This window comes from Mus caroli, chromosome 18, assembly GCF_900094665.2.
Source record: "Mus caroli chromosome 18, CAROLI_EIJ_v1.1, whole genome shotgun sequence".
Taxonomy (NCBI): domain Eukaryota; kingdom Metazoa; phylum Chordata; class Mammalia; order Rodentia; family Muridae; genus Mus; species Mus caroli.
Genome location: NC_034587.1, coordinates 166,298 through 177,402, shown reverse-complemented (window position 1 = coordinate 177,402; position 11,105 = coordinate 166,298). Strand labels below are relative to the sequence as shown.

The following is an 11,105-nucleotide window of genomic DNA, read 5'->3' as shown; positions in this document are numbered from 1 at the left end:
AAAAAAAAAAAAATTCTGACATGTTAATGAGGCTATAATTTAATGAATAACAATGGTTAACACTAAATGATGAAGTCTATAAAAGAAAATCCTTTGGTTAATTGAAACCTTCAAATTGGACGTTAACACCTGCACATTTTAGAGTTTTAAGCATAAGATAACACATTTAATGTCTTGTCACTGGTGTCTAATGCTTCAAAAAGTACTACTTTCTCAAAGATTGTTGCTCTGGACTAGAAATTGACTCTTTAATCTCCTGTATAAAACAAAAAGAGACAAAGATAATAGCAGTAACCAGAAGAAGTCCACGGGATGGCTCACAACCATCTGTAACAAGATCTGATGCCCTCTTCCGGAGTGTCTGAAGATATACGACCACAGTGTACTTACATATAATAAATAAATAAATAAATAAATAAATAAATAAAGCTTTAAAAGCAAAGCAGTCCACGGGACTCGTTCTAGGTCAAGAACCATCCTGAGCGTGAGATGAAGCTTAGTTGGTAAGAGTACCTGCCTGGCCACTGGTCATAAAATCATATGTCATGGCACTTATTAAATATTTTTGAGGCCAGTCTTAACTACACACCATCATGGAAAGGGAGAGGATACAAAGAGCAGCCTCAAAAAAAAAAAAAAAAAAAAAGACCAATTTTTTTCCAGAAATATCTAAGACAACTACCTGAGAGTTCAAATTATTACAACTTTGCAAGTATCTGTTTGCACACAGCTGCAACCCAGCCACTCCAGAGGCTGAGAACAGGAGGAGTAAGAATGTAAAGGCTAGGAAAGGATACACAATGAATTCTAGGCTAGCCTGGGCTGCCCAGCAACACCAGATCTCAAATTAAAAAAGAAACAAAGTTTAAAACAATTTAAGAAAACTTGTCTCCCCTCTAAATTCTTCAGCAGAGAGAATTCAAAGTAGTAAACGACATTCCAAGAGAGCAAAACACACATAGAAACAAAGTGTGCCAGAGCACTCAGAAACCCTACTTCAGAAGTGGAAGCAGGAGGAGAGTTCAAGGTTACTTACTTACTGTCCATCCCATAGTAAGTCCAGATCAGGTTATGCTAGAAGAAGCCAAGTTTCAAAACACCAAAGAAAACTTAAGAATCTTAGGCAGGCACTGTGGAACTCTCCTCTCATTTAAGGACTTGATGGGAAGAGGCAATTAGATCTCTGAGTCTTTATAGTGAATTCCAGGACAGCCAGGGCTATGTGGAGACACTGTGTCTCAACAACAACAACAAAACAAACAAACAAACAAACAAAAAAACCCTCCACAAATCTCAGCAGTGGTAACTGTCCTAAGACTCAACGTTCTAATATCCCAATAAGTCTGTTCCAATTAAAAGTTTAATATAAAGGAGTGGCATCAGCCGGGAGTGGTGGCGTATGCCTTTAATCCCAGCACTTGGGAGGCAGGCAGATCTCTAGTTCGAGGCCAGCCTGGTCTACAGAGTGAGTTCTAGGACAGCCACGGCTACACAGAGAAACCCTGTCTCGAAAAACAAAACAAAACAAACAAACAAACAAAAAAACCCCAACAACAAAAAAACAAAAGGAGTGGCATCAAATGTACCTAAAGCTTTTTGTTTTCTATTTTGAGGTAAGGTCTCATGAGCTCAGATCGTTGAATTTCTATCTGGTCTCTATCTCCCCTGTGCTGGGATTATAGGCAAGGCCTGCCTAGCAGTCTTAGTGAACCAACTCAAACAGGCTACCAACCACATCTCCAGCCTGGATGTTTCAAAACACAAGATTATGCTAATTTCTTCAGTTTAACGTGATATTTTACTAAGATTTAAATCAACATAGATCACTCTGAATAAGTTACTTAATGAGAATGAATTCAGGCCTGAGGGCGGTGGCACACAGCCTTTAATCCTAGAACTAGGCAGACTGAAGCAGGTAGCTCCTTAAGAGTTCCATGCCAGCCAGGACTAGACAGTGAATGAGATCTTGCCTGAAAAACAAACAAACAAACAAACAAAGAGAGAGAGAGAGGAGAGAAGGAGAGAAAGAGAGAAAGAAGAGAAGAGAAGAGAAGTCAAGTCAAGGCAGGCAGTGGTGGTGGCGCATGCCTTTAATCCCAGCACTTGGGAGGCAGAGGCAGGTGGATTTCTGAGTTCGAGGCCAGCCTGGACTACAGAGTGAGTTCCAGGTCAGCCAGGGCTACACAGAGAAACCCTGTCTCAAAAATACCAAAAAAAGAAAAAAGACAAAGAAAAAAGAAAGAAAAGAAAAAAGATGGGAAGGAGGGAAAGAAGAAAAGAAAAACTCAAGACAAATAAAAATCAGCCATACACCTCAAGCACTAATCTCTTGTAACTGCCTAATAAACAGGCCTAGGTTAAGTGTACACTAAATTAACTCCCAACTTCCAACATTCCAAATTGCTGCTCTTATCTTCTTTGCTTTTGTGCAGTACTTGGGAATAGGGAATAGAACCCCAGACCTCATGCCACTTTAGTAGTAAGATATATCCCTGCCCCTTCTTATTGTTTATTTACTTACAATTTTTGTTTGTTTTGTTGATTTTTGTTTTTTTGTTTTTTCGAGGCAGGATTTCTCTGTATAGCCCTGGCTGTCCTGGAACTCACTCTGTAGACCAGGCTGGCCTCTGACTCAGAAATCTGCCTGCCTTTACCTCCCAAATGCTGGAATTAAAGGCATGTGCCACCCCTGCCCAGCTGTTTTTGTTTTTTTTTCCCCTTGAGACAGTTTCTCTGGGTAGTTCTGGCTGTCATTGAACTCATTTAGTAAACCAAGCTGGCCTTGAACTCAAGAGATCTGCCTGCCTCTGCCTTCCCAAGCCCTGAGGTTAAAGGCATGTGCCACCACTGCCAGGCTTTTTTTTTTTTAAATTTTAAAACAAGGTATGCTAAATTGCAACTGACCTGGAATTTATCCTGTACCCTGGGCAGGTCCTCGATTTGTCCTTCTACTTAAGCCTCTGAAGCAATTAAAATGAATTTCCTTCAATTTTACTTTACCGTTAAGTCTTGATAGTACTAAGTTCCAGCCAGGGCTTGATCCTGTGATGAACTTACTGTAACTGATAGTACATGTAAAAGAAGATGTCCCTTTAAATCACGACCAAATATTTCCTGGCACACATGAAGAAATGGCAGGCAAGGGGAAAAGCACAAGTTTCTTGAAAAAAAAAAAAAAAATGTTCTTCAAAGAGCATGTATCTGAGCCCACAACGTACACACACCAATAATCCCTGTACTTTCAGGAAAGGGGCTGATGCAAGAAATACCCAAGAGTAAGGCCAGCCTGGCCACATGTGACAGCCTGAGTTAGCTAAGCACACACTCGAAGAGGGCAAAGATCAGATCAGAAAAGTTGCTGTTCCCTGTAGGTTTCCGCATTTCCCCTTTAGGTGCCCTTATCCCTATCTGTAACTTTTAAAATACTAACAAAGTGTCCAAGTAAGGTGTGCTACCATTTCTATACACCTAGTTAAAAACGTATCTTTGGAAATGGTCCACCAATTAACAAGACTGATAAAACCTCAATCCATGTTTCTCTCCAAACTTTTCATGAAGGCACAGATTTGTCTAAGTTTTCACTATCCCAGTTGTCCGGACCAGAGCTGATGCTTGAAAAACACTTCAAATTGAGGAGCAGACTGAATGACTCCTCCACCTTGGCATTAAATCTAACACTTGAACTGAGTCGATTCAAGTCACCTAATTCAACTCAATCCTATATAAACTGACCTCAGCCCTGTACACGGTACCATCATCCTCCCGATGAACCCTAAAACTCGAGATGCCCACCTCCAACAATTCACTCTTCAAACCATATCACGTTCAACAAGTGCCTTCAACACATCTGGAAACCTTGTTACTTCGTCCCTTACAGTTCCAAGGCCACAACCCTGACCCCAGGGGCAGTGTCTTTGATAACTACAGAATGTAAATCAAGCCATTACTATCTGCTTTCAAATTCTAAAACCCAACTCTGGCCCGAGCCTCTCTCACAGGGTTTTCCCTTGCGGAGTTGCTCCCAGTGAGCTGGACTCCCAACCTGGGGCTTTTCATTTGCATTTCTTCCAGAGAGTTCTTCGGAACATCCAGACCTGTTCACTCTGGCCTCTTCAAATATGTCAAAGGCCATCTGAGAGAGACCTTTTTAAATCATAGCACCCGAAACAATTTTTCCCAACCATTAGAATTCCTTATTTTCTACAGAGCACTATTCTACGTGTTTATCTATGTCTCTCCGTCTCAGCCAGAATTGAAGCTTAGCAGAGATTTAGTCAGACAGTGCCTTTAATACTAGCACCCACCTTTCTCAGTACTCAGGAGGCAGAGGTAGTCGTATCTCTAAGTTCCCGGTCAGTCTAGTCTATAGAGTGGGTTCCAGGATAGCCAGGGTTGTTACACAGAGAAGCACTGTCTTGAAAACTAAAACCAAAACCAAAAAAAGGAAAGAAAGGAGGAAGGAAGGAAGGAAGGAAAAGAAAAGAAAGCAGAGATTTCACATTCAATGCTCAGTTGTGCATGATGAAAAACTAAAAGACACTAACAAATGAAATATTGATAAAATACAAAAAATTAAAGAAAGCAGGACCTGATGGTACCCATCTATAACCCGAGCACCTAGTGAGGTAGGACTCCCAAGAATGTGAGATACACAGTGAATACCAAACCAATCAGCATTATACAGCGAAACTAGTAAAGAGTTGGGGGTGATGCTACATGTTTCAAATCCCAGTTCTAGGGAGGCAGAGGCAGATGGATGTCTTGGAGTTTGAAGCCACCCTGGAGTACAAAATGAATCCCATTACAGCCAGGGTTGCATAATAAAGACCCTGTCTCAAATAACAAAACAAGCAAGCAGCCCCCCAAAAAAACAACAACAACAACAACAAAAAAACCCCACCAAACCTTCCCACAAATCACAAATAGCATGGGAGGGGTAATAACTCTAAAACTGTACACTACTGTTAATTTATTTGCAACTCGTTGGAAAGGGACTTCCAAGCACTGTATATGGGCAAAAGAACCAAAGTTAAGCTACTTAGATCACTTTTGTGTCTTAGAATGACACATGAGATAAGAGAAATAAAGTCATCTCCCATATTGTGTTATGAATGTGGGTTTGAAGTAAGTTCTAGGGCAAGAATACTTTCTATTGAAGTCAATAAGCAATAAACACACACACACCAATTTTTTTTTTGCAGGTGATAAGTTGAACTCAGAGTTTCTTGCATGCTAGTCCAAGTGTTGTAGCACTGAGCAACAACTGCAACTTAGTTATCTTCAAATTGAAACTTAGAGGCTACTGCCATCCTCCAATAATAGTAACCTAGGAGGACGAGGATAACTTATAATAACAAATGCAAATTCAAAAGATCTTCTACTTGCACGCACCACGTAATGGTAGGGAAGGGTTTAGACTCTAGTATGTAAACAAGTGCTGGAGAGAATCTGAGGCTCTTATTTCACCAGCCCATAAGTGTTGAGGCAAGAGGTGTATGTAGCATGCACGTAGAATACTCCTCCCCAAAGCTATCAATCTTCACTGTCTGCGGAATCAAAAGTGAAAATACTCGTGGCTAGGGTGTATGAGATTGATGCTACCCCATTCTACAGAGACTCTGGTCTCCGTGTGCGCACGTAAATGTAAGCAGGAGAGCACACTCTCACCTTCCCTCCTAAGGAGGAAAATGAGGCCGAGGGAGGAGCAGACGACAGTGGATCCGGGAGGCCCAGGATCTGGTCCAGGGGTTGCCTGACTTAAGGGTCAGCAGTCTGGGGAGCCGAGGTCACTCACAGGACACCATCTTGCCAGGCCTCCAGCTCTCAGCCCGCTCCCCTCCGCCAGGTCGCCCCATCCCCGCCACCATTCGCCGGGAAGGGAAGTTTCCCTGCACCCACAGCCCGGCTCCCCAGCTTTCAATGGGGTTACCTTCTGCAGAAGCAGGGCGAGGGCAGGGGCCCGGGGAGGGAGGCAACCCGCAGGCGTGAAGGACGAAGCCCCCGGCTCGGAGGGTGGGCGGCGGCGGCGGCTGTCAGCTCGCGTTCCCCGGCTCACAGCGCTGCCATTACTGTGCGCCGAGGCCGCCTCCCCGGCCGGCCACCGCCACCGCCCCAGGGCCACGGGGGGTGCCCGGAGCAAGGCGCTGCCACTTACCTGCTCCCGAGGGAGCCTTGCAAACAATGCCGCTGCGGCCAGGCGCGACGAGGTCAAGGGAGGAGGACGGGCAGGTAGCTGGCTCGGGGAGGCTGTCGTCCTCCGGAGCTCTGGGCTTTGCGGGACACACACCCTCCGCTCCGCTCTCTCAGCCTCTTGCACTCACACACCCGCAGGATGCAATGGTCCAGTCCAGGTTACGGCAAGCGCAGGGAGCCATCCTTCGAGAATCGCAAAGCCCTTGCAATCAATTGACAAAGTAATTGATCGTCCAGTATATGTCAATGAGGCAAACGCAGTTCCCTGAGCTCAAAGCGGTGCAGTACCCAAATTTGGAAAGTATTGTTATCCAAGTCATACTGGAGGGGGTGTCTCTCTGTTTTATTTGTATGTGAAGGCCTGGCTTTTACAGCCAGGCTGTAATTGAACTAGCAATCTTCCTGCCTCAGCCTCCCCAGTAAACCACCATACCTGCCTCTTATTTTTACATTCAGACAAATTCAAAGACCTAATTATCTCTTGATATTTAAACTCCCCCTTTGAAAGGACGGTGTTGACAAAAGCAGGTGACAGTTATATATCACCTCCTCATACAGAAACACAAAAGAAAAGCAAGCAAGCAAACACACGCCTTTGTTATTTAATTACCTTTCCAAAAGAGAACAGGTCCTTTTACCTCCAGGCTTCTTCCAATCGGTGATAATCCTCTAAAGTTCACTTAAAACCCTATCTTATACCCATGCCGTGCTGGGTATGTTGCTTTCACCTTGTAATCACAGTATTTAGGAGACCCAGACTTTAGGATAGAAGTGCAGCCCCTCCTCCTCTGTGGTGAGACCCTATCTCAAAATAAAATCCTATTTCCAGAAATCTAACAATCTCTCTTCTCTTGGCACTTGAATTTGTAGTTTTTTGTTTTTTTGGGGTTTTTCCCTTAAGATAAGGTCTGACATAGGTTGGCCTCAAACTCCCAATATAGAAGAAAGTGCCCTTAATTCATGATCCTCTCCCACCTACCTCATGTGATGGGATTATAACTGTGGTAACACTCTGCTGGTTTCCATCTCAACCAGGGATTGTTAATGTGGTGCCTTGACCCCTGGAAATTTCTAAAGCCATTTTTAGTGGTCCTTAGGTTAAAAAATCATTTTCATAGCAAGATGTGATGTTGAACCAGTAAAATCCCAGTATTTCTAAAGCTGAAACAAGCTTTAGACCAGCCAGAGCTACATAGCCAGAATGATTAAAAACAAAAACAAATCATTTTAATGATATTACAAAATGTTTTGTCTTTTAAACTGGTTTTATATTTGAACTGATGGTACAAAGCAACAACTGCTGGCAATCTGGCAGGAGTCACTACAAAACCTTAATTCCTCTCAATACCTCTCTCTCTCAATCTCTCTCTCTCTCTCTCTCTCTCTCTCTCTCTCTCTCTCTCTCTCTCTTCCCTCTCTCTCTCTCTCTCTCTCTCTCTCTCTCTCTCTCTCTCTCTCTCTCTCTCTCTCTCTCTCTCTCTCTCTCTCTCTCTCTCTCTCTCTCTCTCTCCCTCGCTCTCGCTCCCTTGCTCTTTCATCTCCCTCATGTTCACTTCCACAGTCTTAGTTAGGGATTTATTTTTTTCTATTTTGTATCTTTTTTTTTTCTTTTAGGGGTTGGGTGTGTGTGTGTGTGTGTGTGTGTGTGTGTGTGTGTGTAACTGTTCTGGCTGTCCTGGCACTCACTTTTTAGACCAGCTGGTCTTTAATTCACAGGGATTCATCTGCCCCTGCCTCCTAATCCCTGAGATTAAAGGTGTGTACCACCATGCTGGCTCTGTTTTGTATTCTTTAAAGATTTATTTTTATTTTCTGTACACAGGTGTTTTGTATACATGCATGTAAGGGTACTGCATACTTGCCAAGGACCACAGCCCCCAACTCTGTTCTGCTGTCCTCCAGTATTTCCTTTCTTCCACTATCTCTGTACATTACTATGAGATCCAGCTAGTATACATCTAGTTCTAAGAGTAAGGTTTTAGCTCCACTCTACCTCCTTTTACTGGAGATGGAACCTAAGGTCTCTCTCATGCCAGGTGTTAGAAAAGAATATTCTTGCTTTTGTACAAAGAAACACCCAAACAACATGATAAAACCCTGGCAAGGGTATTTCTCTTTGTGAAAAGGACTTGATGCAACCCAAACCAACCAGCAAGTACACAAAGGCAGGGTGTTTACTTAGCTTCCATTCTGACATGGGTGATAGCTATGTGCATTCCACTAAAGGGAGCATTATCTCATAATCTAATGTAATTAGTTCATTTATAATTGGAGAACAGGAAATGAAGGGAAAAGGGTAAGAGGTCAACTGCTCCAGAGTGTCCTTTCCAAGTGACTCTGGTCTAAATCTCTTTCAGGCATTTCTGCTGGATTCTGCTTCTCCCAGAAGGCTGGTCTGGTCTCAGAGAGTCTTTGCCACTTATCTCTGAGAATCTTCTTGATAGCTCACCTTCCTTTGTCTGAGGGGGACTCTCACAGTTGCCTATATCTCCAGCTCTGGGAGATCCAACCTCTTTCAACCTCTTTGGCTCCTGAGGGTACTGATGTACACCCAAAGAAGTACAGATGAGGTCAGGCCAGGCATGGTGGCACACAGCTTTCATCCCAGCACCCAGGAAGCAAAAAGAGGAGTATCTCTGTGAATTCCAAGCTAGCCTAATTGTTAGCATTTGTCTAGGCTCTGCCCCACAGTTATCTGACAACCGCCAGGTGTGCCTGACTCACCATAAGAGGGGCTGCTTGCTCCTCTCCTTGCCTTCCTGCCTTCTGTGTGCTCAGTATGTTTGATTAACCTGCCTTTAAGGGAACAATGAAAAAAAAAACAATTTTATTTACCTTGAATTTCCCATATAATTAGGTTTTACAACCTAAGGTAATGCATAGCTGTAATCTTAAATTATGTACTTTTTCATGTCCCTGGATCCAGAGTAAAGTATGTGTATATGTATGTTATGATAATAAGTGCTGGGAACAGAAAGTATAGGTTGAAAGAAACCTTATAAAATGAACATCTGCTGTAGATATTGGCGATGATATGCAGCTATTGTTTCACAGCATTTGTCTGTTGTCTGGGTCAGCTGGTGTCATTGCAACCAGTGACTTAGTCCCTTGTGAACTCTGTCAAAGCTTTCTGTAAAATTGCACAGGCTGACACAGGGACAGAGTCACAAGACAGTCTTTAGCCACGCAGAGATTCAGTCTTCTTGGAGCAGCTAGGGAGGTGGAATGAACCCCAAGTTTTCTGCAAGGGGGGAGGGGGAAGGAGGACTTCTGAGGGGCAAACCACAGAAGCAAGCCATATCGTGCTTGCTGTGGAAGAGAGCAACAGGAAGATTTGCTAGGGGGAAAGGGGACATCTGCAGGAGAGTGCAAAAGCAAGCCGTCTGTGCACCTCACTCTCTATAGCTACTCAACACACAATCCCTAAACACAGTAGTCTAATGGAATCACTTGGGGACTGGCAAGATTTTTCCATTGATAGAGGAACCTGTTGCTAAACCTGATGACCTGAGCTTGCTCCTCAGGATCCATATGGTGAAAAGAGAGAAGCAAGTTGTTAGCTGGCTTCCATATACTGTGGCATGTGCCTTACTCTCTCCTCACACAATACACAGATAGATAAATGTGAAAAATTAAAAGAAAGAATGAGAGATTAGAAAAACAATCAATAGGTATTATCTCCAAGGGTCAAGACTTGGAGAGGCTTAATTGAACTTGTGTGCTTCCACCTAAGATCTCAGCGCCTAGTCATCTTGTTCAGAGGAGGATTTGCTTCCAAAGTCATTCACTGTGCTGCTGGCAGGAGACCTCCCTTCCTCAGCAAATGGTGGCAGAAAACAGCTCCATATGGTCTACCCGGACTTCCCTATGGGTATCCCATAATTTGTTACATGTCACATAGTTATACATTCTTCATAGAATAAACATTTCTAATCAGGTAGAATATTTTGATCAGGTAGAATCTTAAATTTATTCATTCACTGAGTTTGCTTTTTCTGTTGTTGTTGTTTCAGGACATAAGGGTTGATCTAGGACTTTGAGTGTACTAGGTAAATGCCCAACCATTGAACTACATTCTCAGATTGCGAATGTGCTCAAGTTGGACTTGAAATATTTTTCCTTTTTTTTTTTTTTTTGAGTAGAAATTTTTTAATTAGATATTTTCTTCATTTACATTTCAGATGCTATCCGGAAGGTCTCCTATACCTTCCACCCTCCCTACTCCCCTACCCACCCACTCCCACTTCTTGGCCCTGGCATTCCCCTGTACTGGGGCATATAAAGTTTGTAAGACCAAGGGGTCTCTCTTCCCAATGATGACTGATTAGGCCATCTTCTGCTACATATGGAGCAAGAAACTCAAGCTCTGGGGGAACTGGCTAGTTCATATTGTTGTTCCACCTATAGGGTTGCAGAACCCTTCAGCTCCTTGAGTACTTTCTCTAGCTCCTCCTTTGGGGGCCCTGTGTTCCATCCAATAGATGACTGTGAGCATCCACTTCTGTATTTGCTAGGCACTAGCATAGCATCACAAGAGATAGCTGTATCAGGGTCCTGTCAGCAAAATCTTGTTGGCATATGCAGTAGTGTCTGGGTTTGGTGGTTGTTTGTGGGATGGATCTGCCGGTGGGGCAATCTCTGGATGGTACTTCCTTCTGTCTCAGCTCCAGACTTTGTCTCTGTAACTCCCTCCATGGGTATTTTGTTACCCATCCTAAGAAGAAACAAAGTTTCCTCGTATTGGTCTTCTTTTTTCTTGCTTTGCTTGTGTTTTACAAATTGTATCTTGGGTAGTCTAAGTTTCTGGGCTAATATCCACCTAATCGGTGAGTGCATAACAAGTTGAGTTCTTTTGTGATTGGGTTACCTCACTTGGGATGATATCCTCCAGATCCATCCATTTGCCTAAGAAT

The 11,105-nt window shown here is 43.3% G+C and overlaps 1 protein-coding gene across 5 annotated transcripts in view; it reads right to left on the bottom strand.

Annotated features, from left to right (window-relative positions):
• The window catches only part of Cul2 (cullin 2), a 52,377-nt gene extending 46,021 nt beyond the window's left edge, over window positions 1-6,356 (bottom strand). Inside the window, exons 1-2 of one of the 5 annotated variants that reach the window (XM_029472190.1) lie at window positions 6,155-6,315; window positions 4,305-4,422 (exon numbers count right to left, since the gene is read on the bottom strand). The gene's annotated coding sequence lies outside the window, so the exon portion shown is untranslated. Of the gene's footprint in view, window positions 1-4,304; window positions 4,423-5,667; window positions 5,869-5,929; window positions 6,106-6,154 lie in introns of those variants that run through there. The other 4 variants (XM_029472189.1, XM_021150184.2, XM_021150183.2 and 1 more) reach the window with 4 other exon arrangements.
• Between the last annotated feature and the right edge of the window lie 4,749 nt (window positions 6,357-11,105).